Raw genomic sequence first — 8024 nt, forward strand, 5'->3', positions numbered from 1 at the left:
ACAGAGCTGAATAACCAATGAAAACGTATCATTACAGGAGTCAGAGCGTCGAATGTCAGATGTGTGAACGGGGCAGAGAAGTAATAAAATGTGAAAGGGAAATGCAAAGGCTCAGTCTACATATAGTACTAGTCAGTGAAGTGAAATGAAAAGAAGACAACGATTTCTGGACAGACGAATATAGGGTAATACGAGCAGCAGCAGAAAATGGTATAATGGGAGTAGGATTTGTTATGAATTTGAAGATAGCACAGAGAGTGAGCTACTGTGAACGTTTCAATTAAAGTGATGTTCTCGTTAGAATCGATAGCAAGCGAACGGAAAGTGCAATAGTTCGGACAGACAAGCGAACGCCACAAGCAGAAGATTACGAAGTAGAGAAATTAACCAACTAACTAACTCCGTCCGAACAGGCCTTGGGATGCCCAACGGTACCGACCGGCCGCCGTGTCATCCTCAGCCGACATGCGTCACTGGATGAGGATATGAAGGGGCATGTGGTCAGCACACCGTGTAAGTAGGCTGTTTAGGTTTTTGTATTGGTAACGCCACGTACAGCACTGTATTAAAATCACTGGCTGTGCTGTTTGCAGTCTGTGGCTAGGTGGCATTGTTGTAATATTCGCTATTGTAGTGTTGGGCTGTTGGCTGTTAACAGCGCGTAGCTTTGCGCAGTTGGAGGTGAGCCGCCAGCAGTGGTGGATGTGGGGAGAGAGATGGCGAAATTTTCAGAGCGGACGATCTGGACGTGTGTCCATCAGAAAGAGTAAATTTGTAATATTGGATATCATGGACTGATATATATATTATCACTTTTGAACACTATTAAGGTAAATACATTGTTTGTTCTTTATCAAAATCTTTCTTTTGCTAACTATGCCTATCAGTAGTTAGTGCCTTCAGTAGTTTGAATCTTTTATTTAGCTCGCAGTAGTGGCGCTCGCTGTATTGCAGTAGTTCGAGTAACGAAAATTTTTGTGAGGTAAGTGATTTGTGAAACGTATAGGTTAATGTTAGTCAGTGCCATTCTTTCGTAGGGATTATTGAAAGTCAGATTCCGTTGCGCTAAAAATATTGTGTGCCAGTTTAGTGTTGATCAGAATAGGTAAACAGCGAAATGTCTGAGTACGTTCAGTTCTACTCAGCTGTTTGAAAATCAAATAATGTAAGAGGTTTATCAGCACAGTAACTCATTAATTTTTCTAAGGTGAGCTTTCAACCGCTCTCCCGGCCGTATGTCAGTTTACGAGACCGGAGTCGTTACTTCTCAGTGAAGTAGGTCCTCAGTTTGCCTCACAAGGGCTGAGTGCTCGCCGCTTTCCAACAACGCTCGGAAGACCGGATGGTCACCCATCCAAGTGCTAGCCCAGCCCGACAGCGCTTAACTTCGGTGATCTGACGGGAACCGGTGTTACCATCGCGGCAAGGCCGTTGGCTAAGAAGAGAAAATACACGACAATATTCTTTCTTTTGTCTTAATCCTCTAGTTATACTGGGTCGGCATCGTTGTTATTGGATTTGAAGAGAGGACAATTGTGATACAGATTGCACCTATTACACAACAGTGAATGCACTGTCCACATAAAATGTTGTGGGTTGGCAGGAGAGCCATCACCGGGTACTAGAGGAAGCCGAAAGGCACGCGTTTTATCTCACGCAGGTTGGCGTGAGGTCTGGAACAGGCAAGGAAATTAGACTTTAGAAAAACGGACGTATCTGGTGGAATACTTAACTTTAATCCATTAATGATGAGCGTCGCTCTTGACGGTACATGATTACAGTATCAATAGTAACTGGTACTGGCGCCTTGCTAGGTCGTAGCAAATGACGTAGCTGAAGGCTATGCTAACTATCGTCTCGGCAAATGAGAGCGTATTTTGTCAGTGAACCATCGCTGGCAAAGTCGATTGTACAACTGAGGCGAGTGCTAGGAAGTCTCTCTAGACCTGCCGTGTGGCGGCGCTCGGTCTGCAATCACTGATAGTGGTGACACGCGGGTCCGACGTATACTAACGGACCGCGGCCGATTTAAAGGCTACCACCTAGCAAGTGTGGTGTCTGGCGGTGACAACACATAAAAAATCGCTAAAGATGGAGGCATACTTGGAAAAGCTGCGTACGTGAAGAAAAATTCCAGCTGATTGGCAAACTGTGAAATCTGATATTGAACTGTTTGCATAGTTATTATCGGATTATCATTACTAATGTTACGCTAGAGAGGAGGCAGATGCCCGTAAGCCCTTTGCCCCCTACCCCGTCCCCTCCGCCCCTCGCCTCCCCCATCCCAACTGTCTGCGTGTAATCTCATCCATGTGAAAGAGTGGGAACGTTTGCGAATCATGGAGGGGATGGGGGACGTGGATACCAGCTCTGGAAATCACCAGATCGGATGTGACTAACCGCTTTAAAACCACGTTGAAACTCACTGGCACGTCGTTAATCTGCCGATCGGATTAGATACGCGCCTGCCCGAATCCTGGAAGCGGTGTGCCAACACGCGAGGCTATCTGGGCTTATTCAAAGGGTAGTTTTGTATGTGAAGGAAGATGATAACGCAGTACCAATCTGGGATGTGAACGTGGTTGTAGGGGAACGAATAGAAGGAAGGAGTACGGGAGAATATGGACTTGTTAGTGGAAATCAGAGAGGAGAGAAGTGACGGTATACTTGAGGAAAAAGCCTCTAGAGACAGGAAGATTCCAACTGATTTACATCACAGAAAGCCAGAGGTTCTGAAATTAGTTACTGAAATGTAAGACGTGGGAAGAGGCGGAGTCTCATATCACATTTCAGTAATGATGCTTCATTCATGTCCTACTTAACCTACCTAGAAGTCAGATAAAGTTTTTCTGTTTCGTGTTACTACTATGCAATTAAGTAATTACAGCTACGTGTAGTGTTAACGGTTCACAGTCGTCCGAGTAAGATTTTAGTGACGCTAATTAAAAGAATTGTAAGGTCGGTACCACTACATTTCTGTTTGCAGTAAAAGGTGTCTAGCGTTAACGAGGTTGATTGACCACTTTAACTTATCTTATTGATGACGATGGGATAGAGATGTCCTCAATGGGAAACAAACATCCAGAGCAATCTGTTATACTCGAATAGCTTTGTCGATACGGAGCTCCGATTTTGCACCGTGTGTGATTGCTTTCGACGCCCACAAGATGCCTCATTGAAGGATAATTTTATGACTACATTGTGTTAAAACAACAAATTAGAATGGCTTTGTTCTGTCGCTGATAGTTACTCTTGCAATACCTGTGCCTATCAGATGGACATATTTCCTGTTAGAGACTTTCAGCAGAATCGGTTTCATATCACAAGACATAGTCTTCTTTAGCTGGTGATGATAAGTAGAAAAGGAACCCTCTAAGTTCACTAGCGCCTGGAAGGGTTGGTCATCAATGATGACACTAATGAGTTTTCTGGTATCCTGGAGATTATTGTCCATGGAGGATTTTCATTTGTGGCTGTCTCACCTCCACAGAATGTCATCTCACGTATTTTGATGCTCGGAAACTCACTCGTGAAAACCTGTAGGATACGTCCCATTGACCTAGAATCTACATCTACATCTACATGATTACTCTGCAATTCACATTTAAGTGCTTGGCAGAGGGTTCATCGAACCACAATCATACTATCTCCCTACCATTCCACTCCCGAACAGCGCGTGGGAAAAACGAACACGTAAACCTTTCTGTTCGAGCTCTGATTTCTCTTATTTTATTTTGATGATCATTCCTACCTATGCAGGGTGGGCTCAACAAAATATTTTCGCATTCGGAAGAGAAAGTTGGTGACTGAAGTTCCGTAAATAGATCTCGCCGCGACGAAAAACTTCTTTGCTTTAATGACTTCCAACCCAACTCGCGTATCATATCTGCCACACTCTCTCCCATATTACGCGATAATACAAAACGAGCTGCCCTTTTTTGCACGCTTTCGATGTCCTCGGTCAATCCGACCTGGTAAGGATCCCACACTGCGCAGCAATATTCTAACAGAGGACGAATGAGTGTAGTGTAAGCCGTCTCTTTAGTGGACTTTTTGCATCTTCTAAGTGTCCTGCCAATGAAACGCAACCTTTGGCTCGCCTTCCCCACAATATTATCTATGTGGTCTTTCCAACTGAAGTTGTTCGTAATTTTTACACCCAGGTACTTAGTTGAATTGACAGCCTTGAGAATTGTACTATTTATCGAGTAATCGAATTCCAACGGATTTCTTTTGGAACTCATGTGAATCACCTCACACTTATCATTATTTAGCGTCAACTGCCACCTGCCACACCACACAGCAATCGTTTCTAAATCGCTTTGCAACTGATACTGGTCTTCCGATAATCTTACTAGACGGTAAATTACTGTATCATCTGCGAACAACCTAAGAGAACTGCTCAGATTGTCACCCAGGTCATTTATATAGATCAGGAACAGCAGAGGTCCCAGGACGCTTCCCTGGGGAACACCTGATATCACTTCAGTTTTACTCGATGATTTGCCGTCTATTACTACGAACTGTGACCTTCGTGACAGGAAATCACGAATCCAGTCGCACAACTGAGACGATACCCCATAGGCCCGCAGCTTGATTAGAAGTCGCTTGTGAGGAACGGTGTCAAAAGCTTTCCGGAAATCTAGAAATACGGAATCAACTTCAGATCCCCTGTCGACAGCGGCCACTACTTCGTGCGAATAAAGAGCTAACTGCGTTGCACAAGAACGATGTTTCCTGAAACCACGCTGATTACGTATCAATAGATCGTTCCCTTCGAGGTGATTCATAATGTTTGAATACAGTATATGCTCCAAAACCCTACTGCAAACCGACGTCAATGATATAGGTCTATACTTCGATGGATTACTCCTACTACCCTTCTTAAACACTGGTGCGACCTGCGCAATTTTCCAATCTGTAGGTACAGATCTATCGGTGAGCGAGCGGTTGTATATGATTGCTAAGTAGGGAGCTTTGTATCCGCGTAATCTGAAAGGAACCTAATCGGTATACAATCTGGACCTGAAGACTAGCCCGTATCAAGCGATTTGAGTTACTTCGCAACCCCTAAGCTATCTACTTCTAAGAAACTCATGCTACCAGCTGTTCGTGTTTCAAATTCTGGAATATTCCATTCGTCTTCCCTGGTGAAGGAATTTCGGAAAACTGCGTTCAATAACTCCGCTTTAGCGGCGCAATCGTCGGTAACAGTACCATCGGCACTGCGCAGCGAAGGTATTGACTGCGTCTTGCCGCTTGTGTACTTTACATACGACCAGAATTTCTTCGTATTTTCTACCAAATTTCGAGACAATGTTTCGTTGTGGAACCTATGAAAGGCATCTTGCATCGAAGTCCGTGCCGATTTCGCGCGTCTGTAAAATTTAGCTAATCTTCGGGATTTCGCGTTCTTCTGAACTTCGCATGCTTTTTCCGTTGACTCTGCAGCAGCGTTCGGACCTGTTTTGTGTACAACGGGGGATCAGTTCCATCTCTAACCAATTTATGAGGTATAAAGCTCTCAATTGCTGTTGCTACTATATCTTTGAATTTGAGCCACATCTCGTCTACATTTGCATAGTCAGTTCGGAAGGAATGGAGATTCTCTCTTAGGAAAGCTTCTAGTGACACTTTATCCGCTTTTTTAAATAAAATTATTTTGCGTTTGTTTCTAGTGGATTTGGAAGAAACGGTATTGAGCCTAGCTACAACGACCTTGTGGTGACTAATCCCTGTATCAGTCATGATGCTCTCTATTAGCTCTGGATTATTTGTGGCTAAGAGGTCAAGTGTGTTTTTGCAACCATTTACAATTCGCGTGGGTTCGTGGACTAACTGCTTGAAATAATTTTCGGAAAAAGGATTTAGGACAATCTCGGAAGATGTTTTCTGCCTACCACCGGTTTTGAACAAGTATTTTTGCCAACATATCGAGGGAAGGTTGAAGTCCCCACCAACTATAACCGTATGAGAGGGGTATTTATTCGTTACGAGACTCAAATTTCCTCTGAACTGTTCAGCAACTCTATCATCGGAGTGTGGGGGTAAGAAATTTGGTAAGAAGCAACATTTCCCATTACGAGCAAATGAAAATAAATCCGTTAATTGTTAATTTGTAATCATATCACACGAAAAATATGTTTTTTGTCAGTTTTCATCCGTATACCACCATTAACGTCAAATACGTGTTTTGATACTCGAAAATTCACTCATCTGTAGCGTACTTTCCGTTAACCTACAACCAGAATATTTGGTAATAAATACAGTGTCACACTACAAATAAAGGAAAGATATCAGGAAATTGTTGGGTTGTAATTATGTCACATGCAAATATTTTTTTGTCACTGGACCTTACATTGCAGTCATCTGTCGAAAGCATGACGGGAAAATAGTACCCCATGAAAATATAAAATCTAAGTTGTAGTCATGTTTTAGTTAGTAGTCTCTCGATTCCTCAGATGGATGAACTCTCTACATACCGGATATTCACCACGTTGCAACGCGAGAACTACTTACAGTACGAGAACCAAAGTTGGCAGCGTTAATGTCCAGAGTATGGGGTGTATCATTTCCATGCTCACAGCGCCACCGTACAGTTCCAACCATGGCCACCAGGTGCCGTGATCAGTCATCCTGATTCACAGTCTCACACTCCTGACCAGTCGCAATGCACCTGTTGACGTGTCAACATCATTTTGGATAAAAGGAGCAGGGCATTGTTGGTGAAGCTCTATTATCAAATCAACAGTAATGCTGCAGCTGCACTTCGAGAATATCGTCAGCTGAAAGGATTACGGAAGGGTCGTCTTTCTCCACCTGCTGTGCGGAGCGTGATGAAGAAGTTCGCATCAGCTGGATAACAGGGCGTCGCTGCAGGAAGAGGCCGACGACCCGTTGCACCACAGGTGATGGATGAAATCGCTGTTGCTGTGGCAGATAAAGCTGCTCACAATTCCCGATCGTCAGGTAGTACGCGTGCTGTGTCATATTTTAACATCCCGTGGTCCACTGTACGGATGATGCTTCGAACCTTTCTCGAATGGTATCCGTACAAGACCCCTATTGTTCAGCAGCTTCCACCGGAAGACGCACAACGACGCGCTGACTTCACGCACCACTTTTTCTCAAGGACTGAAGTTGACGAGGGCTGGCCCTGGACCATCCTACGCACAAACGAAGCTCATTTTTGTGGGGATCTTCACCTCCAGTCGCTGTGCATGAAATTCCCCTTTAGGGCGAACTAGTCACGTACTTCGTGCCTTCATGTCTACGTTCATCATTGGCCCATTCTTTTGAACGCGTGGGCGCTGAAGGACCTAAGACGTCCATTGTGACTGGCCTGTGTTAGTGAGATGTGCTTCGCTAGCCTGTAATACCCGCCCAACACGAAATGGCTCTGAGCACTATGGGACTTAACATCCATGGTCATCAGTCCCCTAGAACTTACTAACCTACTAACCTACTAACATGCTTCATTCTGCTCTGCAAAATGCAATCCTGTACTTTCTGACACTTCTGGACACAGATGTGCGCCATATGGAGCCCCTTCTGTTACTGTAAAGGTACCGGTATGCAATGATATGATGTTAGGTTGCATCAAATTAAAAGTCTTTCGGTTGAAGTGATTCTGCATTATTTCTCTTCCCCGTGTCCTTGGCATTAATGCTACCGAGTTTGGTCCTCGTACGGTAATTAGTTTCCGTGTTATAACGTGTTAAATAGGAAAGTTTAGTTATAACAACCCAGTACATACACTACTGGCCATTAAAATTGCGACACCAAGAAGAAATGCAGATGACAAACGGGTATTCACTGGACAAACATATTACACTAGAACTGACATGTGATTACATTTTCAAGCAATTTTGTTGCATAGATCCTGAGAAATCAGTACCCAGAACAACCAGCTCTGGCCGTAATAACGGCCTTGGTACGCCTGGGCATGGAGTCAAACAGAGCTTGGATGGCGTGTTCAGGTATAGCTGTCCATGCAGCTTCAACACGATACCACAGTTCATCAG

General features: G+C 44.1%; 1 pseudogene; it reads right to left on the reverse strand.

Annotated features, from left to right (window-relative positions):
* Nucleotides 1-1318: 1318 nt before the first annotated feature.
* Nucleotides 1319-1436, reverse strand: LOC126163512 (5S ribosomal RNA; annotated as a pseudogene).
* Nucleotides 1437-8024: the final 6588 nt, after the last annotated feature.

Source organism: Schistocerca cancellata, chromosome 2 (genome assembly GCF_023864275.1).
Source record: "Schistocerca cancellata isolate TAMUIC-IGC-003103 chromosome 2, iqSchCanc2.1, whole genome shotgun sequence".
Classification (NCBI taxonomy): domain Eukaryota; kingdom Metazoa; phylum Arthropoda; class Insecta; order Orthoptera; family Acrididae; genus Schistocerca; species Schistocerca cancellata.